The following is a 7,938-nucleotide window of genomic DNA, read 5'->3' as shown; positions in this document are numbered from 1 at the left end:
ATATCCCACCCCCTCCCCTGATAGCTTTCCCACTTTCTATCCCTCTGGGACCATGGACCCAGGGACATTGTGGGTTGTAGAAGGTGGAAGGTCTGACTTATGTAATTGCTTCCCTGCTGAACATGGGCGTTGACTGGTTGGTCCATACTCCCAGTCTGCCTCTCTCTTTCCCTAGTAGGGTGTGTCTCTGGGGAAGCTGAGCTCCAGGACGCATTGGTGGGGTCTTCAGTCCAGGGAAGCCTGGCCAGCATCCTGATGACATCTGGAACCTGGTGACTGAAAAGAGAGTTAACATAAGAAGCCAAACAAGTTGTTGAGCAATCATGGGCCCAAAGCTTGGAATAGTGGAGAGGAAGTGTTAGGGGGATACTCACTGTAAACTCTAGTGTACTTCTGCTTTCAGGTATATATTTTGCAGTAGTTTATGGATACGTGTGAACATATGCTCTCTCTCACAGAAACTGGTGTAAATCTAGGTTTTGGGACTTTGTTAGAAAGTGAACCACCTGAGATGGAATTAGAGTATACTGTGAAAGGAAAGATCTCACCCGACTAATGAAGCTGAAGGGTTGTCATTCCACACGTGAAGTCCCTGGACACAGTCTGAAGTGAAGCACGTTGAGGTGGCAATCGTTGCTTTGGTTAGGTTGTGATCGGTAGATGCAATATTATTTGATATGGATTGGGAGAGGCATACAGGAAAGTGAGCCCTATCCAAGGGTTCCAGGACTGGAGGAAGTATAGGCTCTGTAGTGGAGATGTGAGGTTCCTGCTGTCGTAGGGTTCAAAAAGACAATCGATAGTTAATGTTATCATCACATTATTTGGTAATTGGGTTAACTTTTAAAAGTCCTTTTGTTAGGGTTTGCTGTATAGTACCCAGTATCTTGTATATAGCTGTGCTATTGGTTGCTTCTGATCTACTTGGTCTAGGCTTTTGAGAGCGTCTGCATATCAAATACACAGCCTATATTTTAAAAGACTCAGTCTGTGTTTTAAAAAACATTGAGACATACAATTAATACCCCCCCTCTCATATTAATTAACTGTGATTTATATGACTACATTTTACTAGGAGTATACATAAACACCATTCCCAACACCGAAAGACTGTGACCCATCCCTCCCACCCACTCCCACCCCTCACTGGCCCAGGAAGCTGCAAGTCTACCCCTCACCACTGGGTTTTTACTTTGGTGCCCTACTTACAATTTGGTCAGGTCCTGCTTTTAGTTTCCCTTTCAGATCTTCTTACTCAACTTTTGTTGATGAGTGGGATCATCCCATACTCATCTTTATCTTTCTGACTTAGTTCACTTAACATAATTCCTTCTAGCTCTGTCCAAGATGGGTCAGAGAAGGTGGGTTCATTGTTCTTGATAGCTGCATAGTATTCCATTGTGTATATATACCACAGCTTTCTCAGCCACTCTTCTGTTGTTGGGCACCTGGGTTGCTTCCAGGTTTTAGCTATTATGAATTGTGCTGCTATGAACATAGGAGTACATACCCACCTCTTTTTGGTTGGGTGTTTGGAGTCCTTGGGGTATAATCCCAGGAGAGGAATTACTGGATCATATGGAAGGTCCATGTCTAGCCTTCTGAGAGTTCTCCAGACTGTTCTTCACAGAGGCTGTACCAATTTACATTCCCACCAGCAATGCAAAAGGGATGCTGGAGAGGTTGTGGGGACAGACTATTCTGTTTATATCCTCTCCCCATTTTTTGGTGGTGTCATTTCTTTTCATGTTGCTGAGTTTGGTGAAGTCTTTATATGTTTTGGTTACTATCCTGTTGTCTAATGAATGGCATGCAAATATCTTCTCCTACTGTGTAAGCAGTCTCTATGTTTGTGGTGGTTATTTTTGCTATACTAATGCTTTTTAATTTATTTTAGTCCCCTTGGTTTATTTTTAATTTAGTCTTCTTAGTTAAATTTCTGTCATTAAAGATGTCTTTGAAGAGTTCTGCCAATATTTTACTCTACGTGTTTGATAGTTTATGACCTAACATTACTACTTGTTCTACTTAAAATTTACTTTTGAGTTTGGTGAAATTTAGTAGTTTAGTTTCATTCTTCTTCATATTTCAACCCAATTTTTCAACAACACTTGTTGAAAAAACCCTCCTTTTCCCATTCCATAGTCTGGGAAGCTTTGTCAAAGATTAGATGCTGATGGTATGTTATCACTGATGATCTCATTTAATGTAGGGGTTTGTTGTTTCTTTTAGTATAGAACTCCTTTCAGGAATTCTTGCCAGGCTGTACTGGTGGTGGTGAATTGCTTTGGTTCCTGTATGTTTGAGAAGGTTTTGAGTTATCCTTCATACATGAAAGATGGTTTAGCAGTAGAGAGAATCTGTGACAGGTAATCTACTCCTTTAGTATAGTGAATGTTTCATTTCATTTTCTTCTGGTTTCTAGTGTGTGTGATGAGAACTCTTCAGATAGTCAGAGGATTCTTTCTTTGTAATTCAAATAATTTTCCCCTTTGTTGTGCATATCCAAGAATACAAAAATTGAAATAATAGTAATAATAATAATTTTAAAACCAGACACAGCATCACTTTTGGCTGACAAGATGATACCATTTTATGAAAGCTGAAAGCAGAAATGGCTACCATCAGTCAATTCCTTAGAAATATAACTCTTAGTTTTACCCTTCAACCATAACATCCCTGCCTGGTTGAGTTGTCTCTAGATTGGGATCTATATTACAGAGAAGAGTCATTTCAGAACCCCTCCCACATCAGAAGGGGGATGTCTAGGAACCTGTGTCTGTCTTGAAGCATCAAGAGAGCATCTCTGGTGTAATGAAAAGCAGTTCAAACTGACCCTGAATTCCTAATAATTAATTTATCTTTTTCTCTATTTTCAGGTTCACTTCAAAGACAATATGGTGAGTTTCATTAGACCTGAGAATCATGCCAATCTTGGTTACTGACCCACATTCTAGTTATGATATATAAACATGAATCTAGTGGGAAACACATCAGGGGAGCTGGGTGGTGGTGTATTTGGTAAAACAGGTGTAGTTCTGTTTGTAAGCACCTGCATAAGGATTGGAATTTGGGGCCTTCTCCCTACCTGATGGAGTGTTTTTACAGGTAGTAAGCACTCTCTCGTTCTCTCTCTCCCTCTCTCTCTCTCTCTTTCTCTCTCTCTCTCCTAATCTCTCCCTCTCCCTTTCCCTTCCTCTCTCAATTTCTCTCTGTCCAGTCATATAAAATAGAACAGAAGAAAAAGGAAAATTAGTGTCGGGAGCAATTGGTTGGTAATGCCATCACCAAGGAGCTTAATAGTATTCTAAAGTGTATATAGCCCACTCCTTAAGCAGCTCCTTGATGTTGGACACCTGGGTGGCTTCCAGGTTTAGAGTATTAAAAATTGTGCTGCTGAGAGAGCTAAGCGGTGGCAGAGCGAGGCCTCATGCCAGAACAACCATTGCAGCAGCCGCGGAGGAGTCCCGGTGCCCCTCAGTGCTGAAGCTACTGAAAGATGGCAAAAGAAGTGGTGGTAGTAGCCAAATTTGACTATGTGGCCCAACAAGAGCAAGAGCTGGACATCAAGATGAATGAGAGATTATGGCTATTGGATGATTCCAAGTCCTGGTGGCGAGTTCGAAATTCCATGAATAAGACAGGCTTTGTGCCTTCCAACTATGTTGAAAGGAAAAACAGTGCTCGTAAAGCATCTATAGTAAAAAATCTAAAGGATAACTTAGGCATTGGAAAAGTTAAAAGAAAACCTAGTGTGCTTGATTCTGCATCTACTGCTGAGGACAGCTTTGTTGATCCAGGGGAATGTCTCTATGACCTCAACATGCCTGCTTATGTGAAACTCAACTACATGGCAGAGAGAGAAGAGGAGCTTTCACTGATAAAAGGGACAAGTGATCGTCATGGAGAAATGCAGTGATGGGTGGTGCGTGGGGTAGCTACAATGGACAAGTTGGATGGTTCCCTTCAAATTATGTAACTGAGAAAGGCGATAGCCCTTTGGGTGACCACGTGGGTTCTCTGTCAGAGAAATTACCAGCTGTTGCTAATAACCTAAATACTGGACAAGTGTTACATGTGGTACAGGCTCTTTAGCCATTCAGCTCATCTAATGATGAAGAACTTAATTTTGAGAAAGGAGATGTAATGAATGTTATTGAGAAGCCTGAAAATGATCCTGAGTGGTGGAAGTGCAGGAAGATCAATGGAATGGTTGGTTTGGTGCCAAAAAACTATGTCACCATTATGCAAACTAATCCGTTAAACTCAGGTTTAGAGCCATCACCTCCACAGTGTGATTACATTAGACCTTCTCTCACTGGAAGGTTTGCTGGAAATCCATGGTATTATGGGAAAGTCACTAGGCACCAAGCAGAAATGGCATTAAATGAAAGAGGGCATGAAGGCGATTTTCTTATTTGTGACAGTGAATCTTCATGAAATGATTTCTCAGTATCACTAAAAGCACAAGGGAAAAACAAGCATTTTAAAGTTCAGCTAAAAGAGACTGTCTACTGCAGTGGGCAGCATAAATTCAGCACCATGGAACTTGTAGAACATTAAAAAAAGGTGCCAATTTTTACAAGTGAACAAGGAGAGAAATTATATCTTATCAAGCATTTATCATGATGCTGTTGACCAGAAGTGACTGTTGCACAGCTGTAATGCATCCTGTAATTGAAGACTGAGAAAATGTTGTTCCAATCATACTTGACTGGAAATTGCTCTTTCTAACTCTGTATGAGAATTGACTATAATACATAACTATTTTTATTATAGCTCAGCCCATACGTATATACTATATATGCAAATTATCTGCATAGAGCAATTCTTTATTCTTGGTCTTCTGTTTTGTCTGTTTCTTTGCTTTTATTACTAAGGTTGTATATTTTGAAAAATATAAAGCATATCAAAAGTCTTTATATGGAAGAATATTTCCTTATTGACTTCCCTTTATTTCCTTTTTAGTCACATCCAGAACCATTTCTCAGCATCCAAAGTTATTTTATCACTATATGGTATATGCTAAAATAAATTTCTGGAGAGTGTTAATCATTTCTGTGACTAAATAGCAATAATAAATGGAAACTTAGAAATTATTTTTAGGTATTGTATTTGTCACAAGCCATTATAAATATCAAGTACTCTGTGTCTGCCATCATTTTAAATATCTTCATTGTAAAGCAACAAAAGGGGGGCATAAATCAGAAAATATGTCTTGTACAATTTTTATTTATTACAAATGTTGGGAACAAAACTACCTGACTTCGAAAAGCATTTTTGTGGTTCTCATCTAATTAATACAGCAAAACTGTCTCTAATACTTAGCTGTTTGAACTGTAAATGAATGCTCTAGTGTTATTTTTCCCATGGTGTTAGTTTACCAAAGCATTGTATATTAGGGTATGTAACATGTGCCAGTGTGAAAAGAGCTATGGCCAGTTTTGAGAAAACTACAGACAGTAAGGCTCTTGATTTTTCTCCAACTCTAAACATTAATGATTAGCAGGCATGACATTTCTGTTATTGTCATTTTCTCCTTCCAGCTTTGAGTTTTGGAACACTAGAATCAACGTATGCCCAAGGAATAGATAGGATGTGCTCTTGGTTAGAGAAACTTGTTTTTTAAATCATTCTCTTTGGATTATAAATTTATTATAAAGCACTGAATCTGCTTTAGTAGGTCACAAAGGAAAACCAGTAACATAGTTTTCCCCCAATATTAATTTTAGAAGTTTAAGTACCCTACAATATTTTCATTGAATGTACTTACTAAGACCACATCCCTTAGTAAACAGTAGGAAATCACATGATACTTAAAAATATTCCTTAGTGCTACCTATAGTATTTCCCCTTTTTCATATCTTATAAACAGGCATTTGATACACTGAAATTAATTATGTTAAAATTGAAGTTGTCTAGTTTGTGGAGTTTTTATTTGGGGGTTTGATTTTTTTTTTCTTTTAAGTTCTGCTTTTTCAATTTTCAAACCATTTAAAGATTCATATTGCCACTGGGTGGCAGCTCTGACTTCTCCCCTTACGCAGCAGAAATTGGTAGATATAATCCAAACATTGATTCAACTTAATTGCTTCTGCTTTTAGTCCCTACTTCAGTATCTTTTATTAGTCTCCTTTTGTTTATTAAAATGATTTATTAGTAGATTATTATTGTTAAATTATTAAATCATTTGAATATACATTGCAGAAAGTAGTTTAAAAGTAGTTATAAAATGACTAGGTAGGAAAACATCTTTTTATTTTAAACAAACGTGAAGATGATGCCCCCCCCCAAGCCCAGACCCTCATATATGCAGGGCATGTACTCCATCTTATAAAGCACAGGGTGTACGTTCTTGTCCTCCTCCTTATGGTTATTTTTTTCATTCATTATGAATCTTTAAAGGAATAATTAATACAGACAGCTATTTATAACACACCTCACTGAACTACTTTTGAAAAATGTAGTAGCACTAGAAGCAGAGTGCATATTTCTGTGCCACAAGTAGTTTTATAAGAACAAGCATGCCCGATTAACCCATATGTGTCAAGAAATCTTAAGTATCCTCTTATGGGATGAAAACCTTCTTAGGAGCTTCTTAATTTTGTACTTAAACATTTGGTTTAGTTTTTAATCAATTCTTACTCGAGTGAGAGTTGATGAGCATGAATTTCATATGAAGCCATTTTCTTAAGAACTACACTAGCCTGGGCTGGGTGGTGGTGCATCTGGTTGAGCAAATGTTATAATGTACAGGGACCTGGGTTCACACCCCCAGTCCCCACCTGCAGAAAGGAAACTTCCAGAGTCATGAAATAGTGCTCCAGATCTTACCTTTCTCTTCCCACTCCCGCCTCTCAATTTCTGTCTCTATCAAAAAAAAAAAAAAAGATTAAAAAATTGAGGTAAAGAAGGCTGATTATTGGTGTTGCATATGTTTGAGACATATGTCTAAGTTCATTTCCCTTTACAAAAAAAAAAAAGAAGAAGCAATGTAAAGTGCCCTTCCCAATCTGTACTTCCAAATTTGCATTACCAATTTGCAGTTACTGTTATTTTGTATTTTTCCTGTAATATGGGCTGTTCTGTTGAGATTCTGGAAAAAGATTTTTCTGAAATACAAATGTCATTCCAAATCACAAAAAAAAAAAGTGCTGCTATAAACTAAGATATACACAGATATTTTTGGATGGTTGTATTTGATCCTTTACCATATGTCCCCTGAAGAGGAATTGTAGGGTCATAGGGTAGGTCCACTTCTAGCTTTTGAGACTTCTCCAGACTGCTCTCCACAGGAGCTGGACCAATTTACCCTCTCACCTGTTGTCAGAGTTCTGGGCACCAGTATGCCAGGCTAGCTTCACGGGCAGGAGACTGAGCCCAGGGACACACGGCTGAGCAAAGAAGCAGTATTTCTTTATTCATGAGCAAATGATTCAAAAAACTAATCTATTCTAATCACCACACATTTTTTTTCCTGCCTCTCTCTCCTCAGGTGACAGTGACAGGAACTCAGGAAGTACCTAGGTTAGGGGGCAGGGAGAAGGAAGAAGAGTGAAACTAGCAAGGACTAAACCAAATCTCCTGGAGGCAGGAGGAGTGAGACCAAACCAATGTAACAGAATGATCATGTAAATAGACGGCAGTGTCAAGCAATGTAACAGAAGAGATCCCAGAAGCAGAACCAGAAGCATACCAACACCCACCAGTAGTTCAGGAAGGTTCTTCTCTCCCCACAACCTCCCCAGTATTTATTGTTGCTGTGATTTCTGATGTACAACATTCCACAGGAGTTATTTGATATCTCATAGTTGTCTCTATTTGCATTTTTAATAAGCAATGACTTGGAGCATTTTTTCATGTTTCTTGACCTTTAGAATATATTTGTTTAATATTCTGTTCATATTCTCTCCCCATTTATGGATGGTGTTGTTTTCT

At 38.5% G+C, this 7,938-nt stretch overlaps 1 pseudogene; it reads left to right on the top strand.

Moving 5' to 3' along the window:
- Nucleotides 1–3,464: 3,464 nt before the first annotated feature.
- On the top strand, nucleotides 3,465–4,918 carry LOC132540156 (cytoplasmic protein NCK1-like; annotated as a pseudogene).
- The last annotated feature ends 3,020 nt before the right edge of the window (nucleotides 4,919–7,938 follow it).

The sequence above is a fragment of the Erinaceus europaeus genome, chromosome 9, assembly GCF_950295315.1.
Source record: "Erinaceus europaeus chromosome 9, mEriEur2.1, whole genome shotgun sequence".
Lineage (NCBI taxonomy): Eukaryota > Metazoa > Chordata > Mammalia > Eulipotyphla > Erinaceidae > Erinaceus > Erinaceus europaeus.
This window is presented reverse-complemented; position numbering and strand designations above follow the sequence as displayed.